Source organism: Hemicordylus capensis, chromosome 3 (assembly GCF_027244095.1).
Source record: "Hemicordylus capensis ecotype Gifberg chromosome 3, rHemCap1.1.pri, whole genome shotgun sequence".
NCBI classification, from domain to species: domain Eukaryota; kingdom Metazoa; phylum Chordata; class Lepidosauria; order Squamata; family Cordylidae; genus Hemicordylus; species Hemicordylus capensis.
Genome location: NC_069659.1, coordinates 218,887,903 through 218,909,368, shown reverse-complemented (window position 1 = coordinate 218,909,368; position 21,466 = coordinate 218,887,903). Strand labels below are relative to the sequence as shown.

Genomic DNA, 21,466 nt, shown 5'->3' with positions numbered 1-21,466 from the left:
ACATGCTGCTGAATTCTCCCTGTTCCCAGAGTTTACCTCACCACAATAACTCTTCCTCCAGTGCAATCACACTTTCCCTCAGCTGGGCTGATTTCCAGTATCGGAGCCTAGCTGAGGGAAAAAATGTGATAAAATGTGGAGAAGTAAAAAATTAGAGGGGGAGAGTTCTGCTTGCCTCATCTGTGCAGAGGTGCAGCTACGGTAGGTAATTTTGCACCCTGGACCTAATGAGCTTGGTGGGGGGCGCTCCAGAAAATAAGCATCCTCTCCATGTCTATATACATTTCTCCACAAACCCACAGGCCTGGGCCAGAGTGCATCGGGGGCGGGGGGGGGAGGACTACACAACCCCCAAAAGATCCATACATCATCTTGATTATTAACCACAAATCTACCGATCTGGGCCAGAGTGCATTTTCAAAAAAAGTAAAAGTAAAAAAGACTACACAAGCTCCAATAGATTCACATAGCTTCTTGACCATTCACAAACAAACTAGGACACGACATGTGTATCTTGTTCCACAGTTCAAACAGAAAACCAAACTGGACATTAGGGACATGCATGAAGCAAGGTTCATGCACTTGTTCAGTGCCAAACCAGTTCAGAAGAGGTCTGAACTGGTTCAGCACCACAGAGAGGAGAGCAGAGAGTGGGAGCTTTAAAAAAGAGGATAGCATGGTCAACACCATGCTGACCATGCAAATGGTCCCCGTGCCTGCGCGGATGCATTGTGCATGCTGGTGCAGTGCATAGATGCCATGTGCTTGCTGGAGCTGTGTGCAGTGCTGTACAGTGTCCTGCTATCTTGGACTCCATGTGTGCTCCATTTCAGAACTCTAATTCCACCCATTCTGGAAATGTAAGGGTTGGGCAAAAGGAGGGGCATGTTGCACTTTTTTATGAAGGCAAAGGGCAAATTCCTTCACATGGGGGTGGAATGATGGTCCAAGAGGGACTTCCGTTCCTGAAGGTTTTGTAATTCTCTGCCATGAAACAAGCCACTTACAGGACTTTGAATTTTTGAAAGACTTTTTGTTTTAAAATCATTAAAAATCAATGGGTTGACAGATCCACTTCAAAATCTATACACAGAGTCCTGCTAACCCGTCCTACATCAAAGCCTGATTTCAGAACAATAGGCCCATCAATTCCAGAAATATAAAAGGGGACAAAAAGGGTGATGATGTTTACCCTTTTTAGGAACATAGGAAGCTGCCACATACTGAGTCAGACCATTGGTCTATCTAGTTCAGTATTGTCTTCACAGACTGGCAGCGGCTTCTCCAAGGTTGCAGGCAGGAATCTCTCTCAGTCCTATTTTGGAGAAGCCAGGGAGGGAACTTGGAGCCTTCTGCTCTTCCCAGAGCGTCTCCAACCCCTAAGGGCAATATCTTACAGTGCTCACACTTCTCGTCTCCCTTTCATATGCAACCAGGGCAGATCCTGCTTAGCTAAGGGGACAAGTCATGCTTGCTACCAGCTCCTCTCTCAGTAAACCAGCTCTCTTTTTTTTAATGAAGGCTATTTGCAGATTTATTTATTTGTTTATTTATTTACATTTATATCCTGCTCTTCCTCCAAGGAGCCCAGAGTAGTGTACTACATACTTAAGTTTCTCCTCACAACAACCCTGTGAAGTAGGTTAGGCTGAGAGAGAAGTGACTGGCCCAGAGTCACCCAGCAAGTCTCATGGCTGAATGGGGATTTGAACTCGGGTCTCCCCGGTCCTAGTCCAGCACTCTAACCACTATACCACTCTGTCTCCAGATTCCTCCATATGGGTTGGAGTGATGTTGCAAGGGTGGTGGTGGTGGTGGCTTCAGTTCCAGAAGTTTTTGTAATTTCCTGCCATGAAACAAGGCACTCATAGGACTTCCCCCCCCGTTATTTTTTTAAATTCAAAACATAATTAAAAACCAACACATCAGAATCAAAACACTAAGTCCTAATAACCTGCCCTATATCTATGCCAAATTTCAGAACTTTTAGCTAAGCCATTTGAGAAATATAAAAGAAACCCTCTTTTCCCCTGGAGAAAATTGGGGCATGCTAGGAGAGTGGGCACACGGACCTTGGCCCCCAGGTCCATGCCTCATGGCACCCGTGCTCCCTCTCCAGGGTTTCTAGAAATTAAATCTCCAAATGCATTGTATCTCTAGTGCATGTGCATGTTAATGAGTGCAAAATACTGCAGAACTATGCAGGCCACAGCATACAGTGGGTGGAATTCTATCTTCAGCAATGTGTGAATGGGGCTTGGGCAGTGGATGGGGTTTGGACAGTAATCCTTGGTATGATTATTGGTTGTTCCAAGGGTAACCTTATTTTCATCTGCAAAATGTTGGAAGGCATCGGTTTGGCTCATCTACTTTGGAAATCTTAAATAATGTGCTCTGCTTGCACTTTCTTACCTGCTTTCCATTTGTGGCATGCTTGTAGCCAGCATTATATGCTATGCCTTCCAGGTTGCATGGCCATGCCACGCACACATTGAAATGCATTTTTCATCGATGAAGCATTTTCATCGATGAAGCATTGGAGGGTATGCTACAGTAGGTCCTGCTTGCATGATCCATTCTTCTCCTTTCCATGGTATATATCTCTATGAGGGGGAACCGAAGAGCATATAGCTAGAAGTGTCAAAGGGAATAAGAAAAACTTATTTAAATATATCAGAAGTAGAAAACTTGCCAGGGAGGCAGTTGGACCCTTAGATGAAGGTGTGAAAGGGATTGTTAAGGAGGATAAGGAGATTGCAGAGAAGCTGAATGAGTTATTGTATCTGTCTTCACAGCAGAGGATACTGACCATATACCCATTCCAGAACTGAGCTTCTCAGGCTTGAAAGCTGAAGAACTGGGCCAATTTGAGGTGATGAGAGAGGATGTTAGAAACTGTTTTGAAAAACTAAAAATTAACAAATCACCAGGGCCAGATGGCAGCCACCCAAGAGTTCTGAAGGAACTCACATTGCTGATCTCTTAGCAAAAATATGTAACTTGTCCCTACAATCAGGCTTTGTATCAGAGGATTGGAAAGTAGCTAATGATGGAAAGCATACTTAAGGAAAAAACATATAGAAGAAAAGGCCTTGCAGAAGGAGAAGAAGCATGCCTTCTGCAAGGGTAAGTCTTGCCTCACTAAGCTTTTGGAGTTCTTTGAGAGTGTCAAGAGGCATGCGGAGAAAGGTGATCTGGTTGACAAAGTATACTTGGACTTCCAAAAAGCTTTGGGCAAAGTTCCCCACCAAAGGCTCTTGAGTAAACTTAGCAGTCATGGGATAAGAGGACAGGTTCATGTGTGGTTTGGTAACTGGTTGAAGGAAAGGAAACGGGGCAGGAATAAATGGACAGTTTTCACAATGGACGTAAGTAGGGTGTAGGGTCCTCCAAGGATCTGTACTAGGACCAGTGCTCTTTAATTTGTTCATAGATAATCTAGAAGTTGGGGTAAGTAGTGAAGTGGCCAAATTTGCAAATGACACTAAACTATATAGGGTAATGAAATCCAAAACAGATTGTGAGAATCTCCAAAAGCATCTCTCCAAATTGGGTGAGTGGATGACAAAATGGCAAATGAGGTTCAATGTAAACTATGTAAACAAGTGTAAAGTGATGTATATTGGGGCAAAAAAACCCATATACACTTCACAGAGACACTGATGGGGTCTGAGCTGTCAGTGACTGACCAGGAGAGAGATCTTGGGGTTGTGGTGGATAACTCATTGAAAGTGTTGACTTGGTGTGCAGCAGCTGTGAAAAAGACAAATTCCATGCTAGGGATTATTAGAAGGGGATTTGGGTGGGGGAAGCTAATATAATGCCTTTATACAGACCTATGGTGCGGCCACATTTGGAGTACTTTGTTCAGTTCTGGTCACCATATTTTAAGAAGGAAATTGTAGAACTGGAAAGGTGCAGAAAAGGGCAACCAAGATGGTCAGGGGCCTAGAGCACCTTCTTTATGAGGCAAGGCTACAGTAACTGGAGCTTTTTAGTTTGGAAAAGAGGCGACAATGGGGTGAAATGGGGTTTATAAGGTTTATAAACCTGTGTCTGGAGTAGAGAGAGTGGACAGAGAGAAATTCTTCTTGCCCTCTCACAACACTAGAATCAGGCCAACCTGGACATCCCATGAATATGAAGGCCGGGAATTTTAGGACCAATAAAAGGAAGTTCTTTTTCACACAGTGTGTAATTAACCTATGGAATTCTCTGCTGTGGGATGTAGTGATAGCCACTAGCTTGAGTGGTTTTAAAAGGAACTTAGACAAATTCATGGAGGACAGGTCTATCAATGGCTACTAGGGATGTGCAAACCGGTTTGACGTTGAACGGGTTTGACATGGAACTGGTTTGGTTCAAAGGTTTGGGTTGACCCTGGAATGAACCCCACCAGCCATTCGGGGGGGCGGGGGGGTTCACAAGCCATTTTTAGTTTTAAAAATTTTTTTTACTACTGACCCCTTACAGGTGGCTTCTTGAAGGCTGTGGATGTGTGTGTTCGTGGAGGTTCCCCCTCCCCCACCGGCCTTCCTTATGCCAAAAACCGCCCAGTGCAGGCATTCCTCGGTCCGTTCTGGTCCTTTCCCCCATTGTGGTGGCCATTTTGGAGGCTGCTGTGCATGTGCGATGGGCCCCTGCGTGGCTGGGTCATAACCCAGGCACACAGATTTTTGGTATTAGGAAGGCTGGCAGGTGGAGGGGGGATCTCTGCAGGATCCACACCCCCGCAGTCTCAGAGAAGCCTCCCAGAGGGGGTAAGTATTTTTGAGTAAAAGTTGATGGCTTTTGTAATTCGTGATGATGGGTCACGGAACCCCCCCCCCCGAAACTGAACCAGCAGGGTTCGGCGGGGGATCAAACTGAACCGGACCAGCCAGTTTTGAGCACACCCCTAATGGCTACTAGTCTGGGGGCTATAGGCTACCGCCAGCCTCAGAGGCAAGATGCCTCTAAATACCAGGTGCAAGAGTGCAACAGCAAGAAAGAGGGCATGCCCTCACCTCTGGCCGTTGGGCTTCCTTTAGCCCTTAAATGCTGCCTCTCAACCTGCAACTACTTCTTACTTCCTCCCTAGAAGATGCCCATTTCCCATTTCCTCCCCTGTTCCGTCCTTACTGCCATCTTCTGTGATACAAGTGAAAATGTCTATGATACAAGTGAAATGAAATGCTGGCAATCGGGCCAACTGCCAGCCTCTGCTCTAGTATCACCCTTGCATACTTTGCTAATGTATGTGTAAAACCTGGTTCGCATTAAAGATTTTTAATGCATTCACTTCCATGAATACCTGAGAATTATTTGAGATCTGTAGTCTTGCTCCTCACATAATTAGATTTCCCATAGTCCCCTAGAGAGAAGGAATGACAACTAGATCACTTTAAATATATCGTATAGCTTTGGCCTAAATCTCAAAATGAGAAGCACAGAGGATGCATGAGATAGTTCTAACTGGCCATGCTCCTAATGAATTGTTGGGGAATAGCACAAGTGGCGTATTGTTTGAAGATTCCTGATTTAACTTGGCTAGTTTAGTTGCGCTGAATTCTCTCACACCAATTGGGAATTTGTTCCAAGCATTCTGTAAGCACGTGATCTGTGCAGTTCAAAAGAAGAAAGAAAGAAAGAAGGAAAAAAAGATGACAATCCAACAGAAGCTGTTTTCAGGTTAATGTTGTTAACCCTTTTATACACATTGGCATCCTTTTGGTAATAATTCTAGTCAAAGTAACAAAAACTTTAATGTGTGTGACTAATCTAATTTTCTTCTTCACTGCTTTGAAGCCGAACGTTGAGACAGAAAGAATAGCAAATATGTTAGGGAATTTCAAGGTCTAATAGCTTAAAGCAGAGAATTGGTAAACAGCCAGTTGGTAGCACATGGGCAAGATCTGGTCCCTGAGCCAATTTTAGCACTTGGCAGCTCTTCCAAATTTTAATCAAGATTTTTTTTTAAATGTTTGTTTACTGTTTCACTTGTTAGGAAAAGAAAACTATTTCACATTGGAGAAGTGATAGGGTGGCATCCAGACTAGACTTGTGCTAGCATAAATGCTGTTGCACCAAGGACAAGGTTATTGCACCAGCTTATTGCATAAAGAGAGTAACCTTTGTTCCATATACTAGTTCTTGTGCTAATGCAAAATGTGTTTGCAGTAGCACAACATGGTGCACTATCTAATTGTTGCTCAACACATTGTGCTATGTCTTGCACAAGTTCATATATGTCCCTGAGAAGGTTCCTCTTCCAATGTAACACAGCACTGGGGAGCACCACAATCACAAATAGTCCTTTCTTGAACATCACTATGGTTGCTATCCATAATCCAGACTTTAGTGCTAAAGCCTTCTTTCTGTTCCGTACACTATGCCATGGCTTTGCCTAAACATATATGCTCTGTAATGGAAAAGCTCTTACTACTAGAAGACATCAGCGTCATTACAAAAATGGAACATCCATAGGTTAGTCAGTTTGGATGGCTACACACACTTCTGGCTCTTATGTCACTGGCTGGAGCAGTCCCCAAGAAACCAGAAGTTGGTCATTCATGATTTAAACTGAAGGCGAGGATTGTAGCTGCTGCTGAAGAACATGACAGAGAGAGCTCGCTTGCTGCTTTCAAATTAATTGAAAGGCAATGCTGTTCATCCAGGACTATCTCAGTCATCAGGCATTCTACCTCCTTTGCTCTAAACAGGACCTGAACTTGGGGCATTCACCCAGTTTCAAAGTATGTCTGCTTTTTCAGTCTCTCTTATGTCATTGTTATTTGTAATATTTATATACCACTTTTCAACAAAAAGGTTCACAGATCAGGGTTCAAGAAACACCACACACTTTTAGTCTTAGCAGTCATGGGATAAAGGGACAAGTACATGTGTGGATTGCTAACTGGTTGAAAGACAGAAACAGAGGGTAGGTATAAATGGAGAGTTTTCACAATGGAAGGAAGTAAGAAGTGGGGTCCCCCAGGGATCTGTACTGGGACCAGTGCTTTTAAATTTATTTATGAATGATCTAGAAGTAGGGGTAAGCAGCAAGGTGGCCATATATGCAGATGATGCCAAACTCTTTCAGGTAGTGAAATCCAAAACTGATTGTGAGGAGCTCCAAAAGGATCTCTCCAAGCTGGGTGACAAAATGGTAAATGCAGTTTAATGTTGGCAAGTGTAAATTGATGCACATTGGGACGAAACCCCCCCAACTTCAAGTATACGTTGATGGGATCTGAGCTGTCGGTGACTGACCAGGAGAGGGATCTTGGGGTCATGGTGGACACCTTGTTAAAAGTGTTGACCCAATGTGCGGCAGCTGTGAAATAGGCCAATTCCATGCTAGGGATCATTAGGAAGGGGATTGAAAATAAAACTGCTAATATTGTAATGCCCTTATACAAAACTATGGTGCAGCCACACCTGGAGTATTTCACAGTGTACATCCCCCACCCCGCCACACACACGATCCATTGTGGTGTTTTTCGAACATACCAGTTACTCTGTCTCTTTCTATTCTTTTTCACCTCTGCATTGGAGTGGCCAAATTTTCCAGCTTTTTCAAAAGCTGCCTGATTTCCATGTATGCTTTCCAGTTACTTTAATTGTGTATAATTAGTGGAATTACACACAATTTAGCAATTACACACATTGCTAAAGCAGAGCTCTCTTTTATATGAAAGAACAGTGAAATCTTTGGGGTCTGAGGCGGCAAATCCAGGAATACTTATTTGGAAACGAGTCTCATTGAACTCAGTGGGACTGACTTAGTAAACATACACAGAATCAGGCTATGAGTTATGATGCCCTTCAAGGTGAAATTAATGATAATGTTGATTAAAAATTATGCAATCATTTTTCATTTCCCCAACATCTGAGAGATTGCTAATATATCTATTTTGCTGATAGCAAGTTATATAATGAAGATCTGGGATTTTTTCAGTACAATTTGAAAAGCTTTTAATACTGTCTGCATGTATTTTTTAAAACTGAGAAAAGATTATTCCCCCCCCCCACTTAAATGTAATCTGTATCTAAACAATTTTATAAATGAGATCTTACCATAGAATGGAAGCCTTGACTAAGAAATTTGTTTTTTAGGAACTTACAAAAGGTGTCTTAAAATAGCTTGTCACTGGAGAATAAATAAGAATGCCAAGCAATCAAAAGGCTTTAATGTTCTGGCCAAAAGAGAGGTAAACATGAAGCATAGAAAGAAAGAAAGAAAGAAAGAAAGAAAGAAAGAAAGAAAGAGAGAAAGAGAGAAAGAGAAAGAAAATCTTTTTGAATGATACATTTATTCAGTGATAATTTAGAAAGCACATTTACCAATAGCTATAAGGAATCTGATGAGCAAATTGCTAAAGGAAAAAACAACTCTAATAAAAAAAGCTTCAAAATACATCGGAAGCAGGGAACCAGCCAGAGGGCAGTAGGATAGATGACAGCACAACAAAGGAGGATAAGGAAATTGAGAGAAGAAATGACACAAATTCTTTGCCTTACTGCACAAATGTCAGAGAAAGACCAATACCAGGAAAATGGTTTTTCAGAAGAGCATCAAATAACGGTTTCATTGGTGGGGTGGGGAGGATGGCCACTCAGGGGAGCAATTTTTGGTAGGAAGCCAGCTGCTCTCTGCCGCTCTAGGCAGCGTGGCTCATTTGCCCCAGCCCCTATGGAGGAGCATGTGATGCTGGGAGCTAGCTTCCATTCGTTAGACATGCCTCCGGTGGGAGTGGCCGAGGCAAGCGTGCCTCCAGCGTACCTGCACTGGCCCAGTCCGACTCTCGCCATTGCAGAGAGCAGACGTGGTCAGGTGGTTCTCCGAGGTTGACTGTGAGCAGAGAATCTGGCTGTGCCGAGGACGGTGAGTGGGGCTCGGGGCTTTTAAGCCCACCCACGTTGAGTGGGGTGACACACTGGTTTCGGCCAGTGCAAGGGCGACAGTGAGTTTCTAAGCTCATCTTGGGCCCTCACACCCCCCATCCCCGCCACCACACGCAACCGCTTAGCCGAAGCTGCAAATCTGGCTTGGCTGAGGCCGTGATTCGGCCCTGCCGTGGCCCGTGGCTCTCTTGGAGGCAGGCCCAGATGGCGGGAAAAACGCGGCCTGCAGATTCGCACCGCGGCTGCCATTTTGGGACCAAGCGGCAGTGCAGCAATGTAGGAGCAAGCTGGGCCTAGCCACAGGGGCCCAGCTACAAAGGGGACAGAGGAGGATTCGGGCCCAGTTGCAACAGGCGGCAAGCTAAGGAACCCTCTGACCAGCATGGGACTGTTGTCAGCTGCAGGTTTGGCTTTTCTTGCGGGGGAAAGGGAGGCCTTTGGCAGGCAGTCATCGGGGGATCAGAAGCAAGGGGAACTCAAGGCCCGGGCCCGGTGTTAGAGGTGGGCCAGCCGTTGGTAGTGCCCCCTCCCATTTAAGGAAGTATGCTCGCTAGGGGCTCTGGTCAATTAGGAAAGTTCAGTACCCCCCCTCGGGAAAACGGTGCATTATGGGTCCCAAGAAACTGACAGTGAAGAAGGGTAGGAAGCCAGTGAGGCCGCCCAGGTGGCCACCTGCCCCGTTAGACTCTTCCTTGGAAGACGGGAGAGATATGGAGGTGGGGGCCATCAGAGCGCTTATTTCACATCTGGAGGTCCTGGAAAGGCAGCAGTCAGCTCCCAAGGGGGAAGGGGCAGGGGGTGGCTCAGCCGGGGCTCCTGCCAGGGTGGATTTGATTTAAATCAAACTGATTTAATTCACGATTTAAATCACGATTTAAATCACTAGTCAGGAAGGCTTGATTTAAATCATAGTTTTCTACATAAAGACTAATTCTTGCTGGTATAACTTTAATATGCAAGTAGATGAAGATTTTTAGAATAACAACTTTTCATATTAGTTTTTTTATCCCCAGTTTAATAGGTTAATCATTCATATTTGGACAACTTTTCTGTTGTACTTAGGAAGGAGAAAAATAATCATTACCTTAATAATAACAATTTAAATAGATTTATTCAACTGAAACAATAACATTGCAGCATATGTTATTTGCTTAAACAAACATCCATGTTTGTTAACTAATTTGGCTAAACAATATATATATATTTTAAGAAACTTAGACTGTCAGTCCAGCCTACACATGAAAAACTTAAATACTGTCCTCTGTAGCTCACTCGTCATCTTCATCTTCTTCTTTGTTCATAATCTGGAAAAGAAAAACAAGCTTTCCTGCTTTATCGGGTCCCAAACGATTTCTCAATTTAGAATGAATGAGTCCAAAGGAAGAGAATATTCTTTCAACGCCTGCAGAAGAAGCTACTGCTGTTAAAAGTGAAATCATTACTTGAACAGTCTCTAAATCCAAGTGCTTAAGTGACTTCCACCAGTTCACTGGTGTGACTTTCTTTAAAATCTCTTCAGCAAACATATATTTCTTGAATGGTTCCCCCTTAGCTTTGAAGTTTATTATAGTTGGCATTACAGATGGATGATTGCTGGATACCCATGTCATAGCTAACTCCTCTTCCTCAGCACTTAAGTTTTGACCCTGGTACTGGATATTGACAATATTTGCCAAAAAATGAGCTGGAGACAGTACTTGTCCCATTCGTTTTTTTAATGCTTGTAATTTAATTCTGTCCATGTGTAGTTCTGTTTTTAAGTGTTCACTCAGTTCCTTCCAAATTTCAACAGCATCAGCAATAAAACAGCTATTTTTCTGTATTTTGTTTAAATATTCAGAGATGGGTTTCAGGATGCTCAGCATATGTTCAACATTTCTCTTAAGCCCAATGTTGAGGATTTTGGCCGTGACAGTGCCATCTATTTTATCTCGATTTTGTTCACAAACTGTCATCAGAATAGGCCAGTTCTTGATATACTGCTCAAAACAGTCCACCACAGAGTTCCATCTAACATCTTGTGGGAGCGTTAGCTTGGTTCCACCCATCCTTTTCAGAGCTGCTGCAGCAAAGTGATTGTTACGGAAGTATTTAGCAATTTCAACAACATTAGTCTTTATTTCTGGAACACTTAAGTCTTTGGCTAAGAGGTGCAGCAAATGAGCACTGCAACCATATGTTATTAGCTTTGTATTCCCTTCCTGCTCTTCTAAATTTCTTCTCATCTTGGATACATTTGCAGCATTGTCTGTGACCAAACTGCGTACTAGACATTTGAATTTTTGTTCACATGTTATTATAGCTTTTACTGCCACTTCTTGTAAGTATTCTGCTGTGTATGCATTTCCTGACGTATCAATTGTTTGTGCAAGGAAGACTTTCCCTTCTTCTGTTGTTATACAAGCACATACAATAGGATCATTGTGGACATTACTCCACCCATCAATACTTAGGTTAACAATTCTACCCTCCAGAGCTGTTGCACATTGCTCCATTTCTCTGTCATACACTTTATCCAGCAGTTTCCCTGCAACATCTGCTCTGCTGGGTGGACTGTATCCTGGTCTCAGTGACTGAACCATATTAATGAAATGTGGGTTCTCAGTCAGACGGAAAGAAGAGTTCATTGCATAAACAAACTGGGCAATTTTTTCATCAATTAACTCTTTTTCTAATCTGCTAGTTTTTATCACAAACTTGTCTATGGTGGTTCCAGGAGGGAAGGATTTTTTCTTTCTTTTAGGTGATAGTGATATGTGGCTGTGGGTGTCTGATGATGATGCTAATGAAGCACTATCCTGGATGGATAACTCTGAAACTGTAGAACAGGAGGATGGTGATCTTGAAGGTGGATAGTTTCCAGAATCCATGAATTCCCCTAAACAAAAAAGTCAATGCTGTTATTTTATTGTTTATACAATTTCTGCTTATTGTACACAGCACTGCCCCAAAAGGAATATTTGCTTTTCTTCATAACTGTACCAAATGACAGTAACATGCAGTAATAATAAGAAATATAATTTTGCTCAAACATGACAGTTCAAGGCAGTCTTTAGAAATATTCTATGATTCAATTAAAATGTTTACCAACCTGAAGATCCTGCCTGTTCAAATGTGTTTCTTTGGTCATCTTCATCACAGCACTTCTCATGATGTTGCCTCATTCGGGCCACCAGGCCTTGCATTTCTTTGTTGCAGTGTTTGCATTTTGCACGCATGCCTGCCTTACCGATAGGTAAAGGAACTTCATTAAAATATTGCCAAACTGGGTCTCTTTTACGGCCTGCTGCCATTATAGGTTTTTTCCTCCAAGGAAAGAATGTGATAAACCTCAGGTCATACACACAAAAAGATCCAAAGACTTGTCTGTCTGTGGCTATGCAGTATTGTGCTCAGAAAGTTTCACTTTCATTTTGTACTGCTTGTCTGCTTGCCCCTCCCTCCTCACGCTTAGTTTCACTTTCTTCTTGTGCAGATCTATTCCACTCCAAACAATCAGAAAAATATTGTTTCTATTCTATTTCACTGAACTTCTTGAAACTTAGCACTGAAGGGGTTGATTCTGTATTCATAGGTTTGTAGAACAATAGGATTAAGGTCTTTTTCTCAACTCTGTTCATGTCATAACATTTTTGCTGTGAAGAAGAGGCATGTGATCTCTGCTGAGTCAAATTCAGTTTTGAGAACTGCAAAAGTAAACCAAGCATCTGTGATAATATCTTGTAGGCAGAGAAACTGCCCAATAATCTTACAAAAACCTCTGGAAGAGCATGACATTGTGAATGGATTAATGGAATTTATTTACCAAAAAAATTAAACATATACAGCCTTATTCTACATAATTAAAAAACTAATCTTTATTTCATGATGGAATAACCTTTGGATGGTAATATATTTTCCTCAAAAAGCATTTTATTTTAAAAAATCTGATTTAAATTTAAAAAATCCAATTTAAATTAAAAAAAATCCAATTTAAATTAAAAAAAATCTGATTTTTTTGATTTAAAAAAAAAATCATTGATTTTTATCCACCCTGGCTCCTGTGCACAGCCAGCGCCTATCTATGGCCATAAGAAGGCTAAACTAATGCAGGGTTTCGCTGACCGTTTAGCAGCACTTGAATCCGCCACGACACCACCATCTAATCCAGGGAGCAGCGGAGCATCACAGCCAAAACCCGGGCCTGGAGGCAGTGGTGAGGAACCTGGTGGCAGCGGATCTGGTGCAGGTGAGTCCCCCAGGGGGTCTGGCCATGGGGTTTGCCTTGCAGTCCCCCCTTCAATCCATTTGGGTGGTACCCGGGCCCCATGAACTAGGCATCACCGCACACCACCTGTAATCAGGTGTGGCAGGGCGGGTCTGGGCCACCCCAGCACCCCCCAAGTGCAGTTATGGGGCTGCTGAAACCTGCATTCTTCCTTATGGAGAAAAACCTTAAAGCCACTTGTGGGGTGCTGGGGTGGCCCAGAGTGAGTGGTGGTCTAGTGCAAAGAGGGTGCCAACCACCCCCATGGGTTGCTAACCCATGGGGTACTGGGTTTTGTTGTTTCTGAAGTGTTCTGAGTGTAGATTCTTTGGTAGCATATAAGATTTTCAATGACAAACTATGAATCCACTCTCATTGCTAACCTTAAAGACACATAAACTTCAAAAATCACTTAAAAATCAGCCCTTTGCCTAATTCCTTTCAAATAATTCTGATAGCTTCATTGCCCACCCTAGGAACTACCACCCACCACACTCCGCTCTACGACACCCCTTTCCCCCCAACGTGAAGCTATACATTTGCTGCAATCCTAATTATTCCCTATGAGGAATTCAAAAATAATTTAACAATTCACCAATAATCAGAGGAGTGTCCAATTGCCTTGGGGTTTTGTGGGTGGTAGGCACCCCTGTCTTTCTACCACCCACCCCACTTTTGTGCCCCTAGGTGCTCCACAATAGGGGATATGGACTGGTTCTGCTCCCATTATACTCTATGAGAAAAATAATTGAAAATATTTCAAATATTCATAAAAAATTGTAGGACTGTACGATTGCTTCAGGGTTTGGGTGGTTGTTGGCACCCATGGGTGCTCCACAATAAGGTATAATGGCCTGGTTTGAGTCCCATTATACCCTATGAGAAAAAATAAAAATAATTTTCAAAAATTCATAAAAAATCGTACGAGTGTCCGATTGCTTTGGGGTTTGGGTGGCAGGTACCCCTGGGTGCCAGCTACCATCCTACCAATTTTCGGATGTCCAAAACAGTTCTAACCTGTTTGAACCGGTTCAAATCGAACCACCCCCTGGTTCAGTTCAAATTTGAACCTGCAGCTCGAACCTGATGTCTGGTTCGGTTCGAATTTGAACCTTTGAACCACCCTGGTTCAAATTCGAACCAGTTCGCACATACCTAGAGTGCAACGCACCTGGTGGCGATTTGCTCTTCCCCCTACGAAGAGGCCTTGTTCAGCGCAGCAGCTCTAGTGGCCTTTTTGGGGGGCATTCAGAATAGATGAGCTGCTCCCAAAAGGGGAGCGCAGCCTGGCAGGCAGGGTTCTGCAGAGGTGTGACCTCACAATTGGGCCCTCCTCAGCTGTGCTTTGGCTCAGCTCTACTTCTCCAAGATGGACCAGAGGGGTAAAGGACACGTGGTTACCCTCCACAGGGTGGACAACCAGCATTTATGTCCAGGCCAGGCACTTGGAGCATACCTGGCCATTAGGGGAGAGGCTGACGGCTGCCTCTTTGTCCATGAGGACGGTAGGCACCTGTCACAATACCAAATTTGAGCAGTGATGCGGAAGGCCTTTATTGCAGCGGGAGTCTCCACACTCCATCTGTCTCCTCATTCCTTCAGAATTGGTACAGCCTCTGAAGCAGTGCTCTTGGGGTATTCAGGCTCTGCTATACAGCACCTGGGCCAATGGTGGTCCGGGGTCTACTGCAAATATGTGCGCTAGTGGGTGAGCTCCATCCGGCCCGCATCCCATCCCTCCCCGTTCACTAACGTTCTCTCTTTTGCTCAGGGGCGATATCTCCAGTGGAGCAGGCCAGAGTCCTCACCTTGGGCCACTCTTTTGTTTTTTGGGCGTTCAAGTGGGCTCAGGGCGTTGAACCTGGAATGCAGTTGGGCCTGGGGAAATGGGCTTTGGTGGAGTGGCGCGGACGGCGGGGCATGCAAATTGCCCAGCTGCTGCTGATGCTGTGGGAGTTCTTCGAGGAGAATCCGGTATTGGATATTCTGCTATTGCATCTTTGGGACAACGACTTAGTTAGCCAGTCAGGCATCTCGCTGTTCCATCAGACAATGCAGGACCTGGAGGTTGTTATTTCTTGGTGTCCTGGCATCATCGTTCTCTGGTCTGACATCACACAGCGTAGGGTATGGAAGGGTGTGCACAAGTAAAATAAGGTTGACAGGGTTAGGCGGGGGGTGGGGTTTAATGCGGCGATGGAATGTTTCTTGGCCACCGGGTGGTGGTGGTTGTATAGCACATGATGACATATTGTTTATGTAGTCCTATGTAGTCTTATGTAGTTTATGCACCTGTCGCCCAAGGGAATGCGGCTGCTCATTGACGACTGGAGGCTGGGATTGGCAGTGGTTCTGTGAGGGCTTATGGGGTGTGCGGAGCATTAAGCGAGGCTAACGCCCGCAATGGCAAGTACAGTGCGGTGATAAACAGAGGAATAATCGGTGCAGCACCTTAGGTAAGCATTTGGCTTTAAGGAGGAGTCCTGATCCCCTGAAGCGTGACAGATCGAGGATGCACCTCAACCCCTAAGGCATCCTTCCGTATGGCTGGACAGCATCGGAGGAGCGGTGTCGACAGCAGACACCTGACATTAGGTCGGCAGAGAAGGGCGTCCCCGCTTTATAATGGTGGATTCGCCTCGAGCCAAGGTGCCGGCGCCATAGGCATTTAGGCTAGGGCGGCGACACTTGTGGCCGACCTGCTAGGGTCCACACTGCTGGGGGTGGAGCGCCAATCCCAGCTGGGTGCCTCGCAAGTCCATTGCAATTGGAATTTTAATAAAAGTGGCCGATTTCACCAAAAAAACACGTGTCTGTGTCTCCTTGGGTCTGGGTGCAAAAAGTGTAGTGAGAAATCGTAACCTCTCCCTCCCTCCCATTTCACTTAATTGGGGGCCCCATAGCTGATTTCAGTTAAAGAAGAGGCATTTCTGCTTTGATGCATGCATCTTAAAATTGTGATTAGCCAAATGTCTGGTTTGACCTTGAATTTTGAATTTGTGTTGGATGGAGGTGACAAAATGTGGAGTTTAAGGATTGATTTATTCATATCAGTGGGGATCAGATGGCAATCTCCTCTGAGAACTCAAGCGGTCTTTTAAGGCATATATGTAACTTTTTCTCAAAAATAATTTTCCTTTCTAGAGTATTGGGAGGATATTTATTTATTATTTTAAATATTTTTATCCCACTCCTCCAGTGCAATACTGCTTGGGGTGGCTCACAATAAAACAAATAAAACAATATGAAATGAATAGCTCAGTTAAAAACTACCAGTATTTCCAAAGGGATCCAGGAGGAATCCAGGAAACTGCAGAACTATTAGCCAAGATGATTATGGTTAGAATGGTCAAAAATAAAGAACAATTTCATTGGCTGAAAACTGACCTTAATACTTTTCCAATAGCATGGCCAACCTTAATAGTAACTTCATAGGGGATTAATTATAAGGAATCTTCTAAATGGGTTGGGGTTAAAACATATCAACCCTAAGTTTCAAAGCTGAACCCCATATTTTAATAATCCAAAAATATGCCCTTTCCCCAATGAATGGGGATGAGGCAGGCTGTAGCCCAATAGTAGAGCATCTGATTTGTATATAGAAGGTCCCAGGTTAAATTCCTGGCATCTCCAGGAGATACTGGGGGAAAGCCCTGTTGGAAACTCTGGAGAGCCACTGCTCTCCAAAGATCAGTATCAACTTTGGCCTTCCTGCAGATGTTGGCCTACAACTCCCATAATCCCTGGCTATTGGCCATTGTGGCTGGGAATTATGGGAGCTGTAGTTCAAAAACAGCTGGGGGACCTAAGTTGAGCAGGCTTGGTATAGACAATGTGGAGCTAGATAGATCCATGGTTTGATGCAGAATAAGGCAGTTTCCTATGGAATGTAACTCAAAGCTATTGTAGAGAAGTCCTTAGAATTTCTTGCACAGGTGTATTCTACTTCAGTCCAGTATACATTGGCTTGCCAGCTTCTCTTGCTTTAACAGCATTCTGATGTGCAGAAATCAGCAGGTGAAGATTTTTTTTTTTTTACAGTTCAGAGATAAACATTATTATCTTGTACTGCTGTTAAAAGCCTTGCTACAGTGGCTGGCTGGGACACTGGCAGCCCTAAGCACCTGTCTGCACAATATCCTCATCTCTCTGGAAGATCACATCTCTGTGGTGACCAGTGTTCCCTCTAACAAGGATTCCCAGATGTTGTTGACTACAACTCCCATAATTCCCAGCCAAAGGCCATTGCTGCTAGGGATGATGGGAATTGTAGTGAACAGCAGCTGGGAATCCTTGTTAGAGGGAAGACTGGTGGTGATGCTCATCACTGAGACTCTCCATATGGTGTATGTCCTAGCTGGCCATGTAAATCATCTAGTTGCCTGGAATTCTGGTGTGCAGATCCTCTGCATGACTAAGTGGACCCATCTAGCAGGCCTACTGCATTAGATGTGACAGCTGGAGCACTGCACATCACTATATGGAAGGTAAACACATAGGGGCTATTCAAAACCAGGCTAAAAAAGCCTAGCTCAGTATTGCTGGTCCGTGTGAACCGCTGGGAACCACTTGGCTCCTGGTGCAGCATGGGGGCAAACCCGCTTAGGGAGCCCGCCACTTAGCCTCAGTTTGGGGTGCAAGGGTGCCCTGAAACTAGGCTCAGTGTTTGTGTGTTGGTGCCACGTGGCTACGAGTGGCACCTACACATGAGTCGTCTCATGGCCATGCATGGTGCATGATGGGAGTTCTGAGGGCCTCCCGGCCCCAAACCTCCCAGCTGCTTGTAGGAGCCAGCAAACATCTGGGTAAGCAATCCACTTGCTCAGCAAGAAGGGCAGGATTGGGGAGGTAAATAATGTGAGGGAGGTATGTGTTTTAAGCCTTCCTCCCCTCGCCCCTTTAGAGCCCTTTCTCTGATTGTGAGAAAGGGCTTGTTTACTGCTATCAACTCATTAGATAGTTTGGTGGGAAGGAAAACTAGATGTCCCTATTTGAAACAAAGCCCGCCCCAATCCCATAAGCAGTCTGCATCACTCCATCTTGCTTCTATTTTTGTATGGCATAATATACTTCATTAGAAAATGCAGGCAGAAAACCCAGCTGGAGATCACCAGTGGGTTTTCTGCCTGCATTTTCTAATGAAGTATATTGTGCCATACAAAAATAGAAGCAAGATGGAGTGATGCAGACCGTGTTGTTTGTGTGTGTGTGTGTGTGTGTGTGTGTGTGTGTGTGTGAGCGCCCTGGTGAATTGATGACAAAGGTGAAGCAGAATGAAGCAAGCACTGTCTCCTAAGCTGAGGTGACCCAGCAGAGCTTAGGGTAATACTATTATGGTTCAAATCAGAATGGATTGATTCTGCATAAAGTGACGTATGCAAGTAGTCTGGTGTTACCTAAAAATAATATATATATATAATTTGAACATGCAGTGGCCTTTTGTTTTGTACATGTCTGCACATCCAGCATTCAGTGGTTTCAATATATTTGCCTAGGGACCATAGTTTTTGATAAAAGCTTGGTCATGTCTGTCCTAAAATTCTGTACAAGTTTTTTTAAAAAATGAACTTATTTTATAACGATGTAAAGTGACTTATTTTTATTGTTTATTCACACAACCACATTTTTCTGTGCATTTACTGTGTGAATATCTTCCGGGTAAAAGTAATGGGGTGGGTGAAATTTTATTTATCAGCTTAATTCATTTCTTTATATTTCACCATGTTTCTTGTATGGGTCATCAGGGCAGCTCGCAGCAAAAATAAGCAACTATAGCAGAACAGTAATGAAGCCACTTTAAAACATGATATCAAAAATATCGGAATTAAAATCAAGTTAGATAAGTTCAAAATCCATTTTTTAAAAATTGGGAAATAGCAGCATATAAAATATCTCCAATTCAGTTACTTTGTGTCCTTAGAGAGTTACTTCATATGTTTGGTAGCAAAAGCTTAAGCTACTTTTGGCATATCATGGATTACAGGTCTCATATGGATCTCCTGCAGTGACCTCCATGAGTTCAGAAGCTTTGTGGAGTCATGGATGTCACTATGGGAGAGGTCTATGTCCTGTTTTTCACATAGTACCAAAATCAGCAAAGGAAGTTGCTTATATCTCTGTTTTGTTGCTTTTAAAAAAAGTATAAATGGACTCACTGACTTACCTACTGCATGAGGCAATGCAAGCCGTGGGAGGATCACCCGTGCTGCTGCATGTGTCTAAACACCACTGATGTGTTGCACAACAGGGCAGTTCTGTTCTGTCAGAGTTGCACAAATGTTTGCTTTTTCTTGGTGAAACCCGAGCCTTTTCCAGGGTTGCCTAGGACCTTGGAACATGCTCCCAAACACAATTAGAGCCTCCCCATCTCTGGATGTTTTCAAGAAAAATCTGAAAACATACCTGTTTAATCAGGCCTTTTGTCCATAAGGTTTAAAGTTGAAAGTTATTTATATTTTAAACTGTTCTAATTGATTTAATGATGTAATTGTTTGTGCAATAATTGTCTGTGTAAAAAATAACATTTCCACTGGGTGGCCTGTCACACAACTGCGTTTGCACAACTTTCCAATGGAGTGGAACTGCTCTCTTGTGCAACACCACTGGCCGTGTTTACACACACACATAGCAGTGTGAGTCATGTTCAATCCACCTGTGTTGCCTTGTGAGCCACAGGGGCCATTCACACCACCTAGTGGGCAGGCAGGCAGGTACGGGGGAAGACTCCCCCCACCCCAGATGATTCTTTGTTGCTTGGTGAGGGTGTGCTTCATGCTCCCACATGATCAGTCCCAGCCTCAGAGAATCCCACAGTGTCCCATGTGCCGAGCAGAGTGCACTGCAGGATTCCCCATGGGAAGGGTGCTCTAGGGGGAATCCCCCATGATCTTGGAGCTGAGTTTAAGAGTATCTTTGCACCCTTAATCTTGGTTATGACCCAGGCTGTGGCACCGGGTTTAGTGCTGCAGCGCCGCCGGGATCTGTGTGAATCCCGGTGGTTCTCACAGGTAGCCGAGCCAGGCTTGGCTGCTTGTGAGAACAGCCACATTGTCTCTTCATTACCTGCTTAAAGCTGAACTATACATTCAGAAATATCGTGTGTCACAACTCCTTCTGGATTGTACCAGTTCAGGCTGCAGGTGGAGAATCATATGTCTAAAGGCCTTCTCCAGGTCAAGAACTCAGTGTGTACAGAAAACTGGCATGTTCAGAAGGGCTGGAACCTTAGCTTCTCTCTGATGTGCTAGTTATACTTCTGTCGCCATCTCATCTTAATATTACCCTCCCTCATAGAACTATTGGCACGGTCTTTTAATAGAGGTACTAAATATGTTCAGTAATCGACTGTATTTATGTATGTATTGAATTCGTAGCTTCCTTCCCCGCCCCCGCCCCCGCCACCACCCCCTTTTTGCAGGGCAGAGATTCTTTCCTAAATGAATGGTGGAAGAGGGCTTAAACGTTGCAAGTATCACAAGGCTGCCACTGAAAACAGCGGAGCTGTGTGGTGTGCCTCTTCATCTCCTCCATAGTACAGTGTAGCCCATACTCTCATGTCATTGCAGCAAGCATTTTCTTGCCTCGAATCCGTATCGCTTCATGCCAGTGGTTGAGGAGCGGGGATGAACATCCGTGCATAAGGCAAGTTGAATTAGACATTATGGAGGGGAAAGGGAAGAGCTCCACTGAGTTCTTCTGTTTTAGGTGGTAGCCCCATGGTCTTTGTAATGTTTAGTTTCACCCTAAAACTGAGTTGTGAAGTGTCCAATTCAAATTTGATTTCAGTCCTGAACTAATTAGGTGACCTTAGGCCTCTGTCTTTCAGCCTTAGCCCCTCAATATGGGGATAATCTTGCCTTTCCTTATACAATTTGTGTAAGGATTATCAATGTATGTGAAGCTTTTTAGCATTTCCAAGTATACAGTATAAATGTAAATTTAAATTGTTCTTATGGTCCTCAATTACTTCAGCTCCAGGATCCATTTTAACCTAAGGTTAAACATATAGCCTTGTTATCGGTGAAGTCCTAAGTATACCTGGTGCGCAACCGCCCAATTCATTCCACACCAGAGGAGACAGGTTAAAACTTTATTTGCTTTGCAAAGCAAGGAAAAGCACTGGTCCCTGGGAAAATAGGTTTCCAAGAAAAACAGGGCAGCCTAAACTGACGTTTACACAAGGTTTATATACAGACCAGATACAAAATGACACCCCCAAGTAATAACACCAACCTTGCTAGGTTGTTCAGTACTCCTTTTACAACAGCATTCTTTCAAGATCACAAAACAATCTTTGTAGTAACATCTGCATGCAAGACTCCCTACTGAGCTAAC

The 21,466-nt window shown here is 43.9% G+C and overlaps 1 protein-coding gene across 6 annotated transcripts in view; it reads left to right on the top strand.

The window, feature by feature from the left end:
• The window catches only part of LRIT1 (leucine rich repeat, Ig-like and transmembrane domains 1), a 53,190-nt gene that overhangs the window by 6,447 nt on the left and 25,277 nt on the right, over positions 1-21,466 (top strand). Inside the window, exons 1-2 of one of the 6 annotated variants that reach the window (XM_053312918.1) lie at positions 8,789-8,866; positions 13,001-13,114. The exons of the other annotated variants lie outside the window; for them this stretch is intronic. The gene's annotated coding sequence lies outside the window, so the exon portion shown is untranslated. Of the gene's footprint in view, positions 1-8,788; positions 8,867-13,000; positions 13,115-21,466 lie in introns of those variants that run through there. 6 annotated transcript variants of the gene reach the window in all.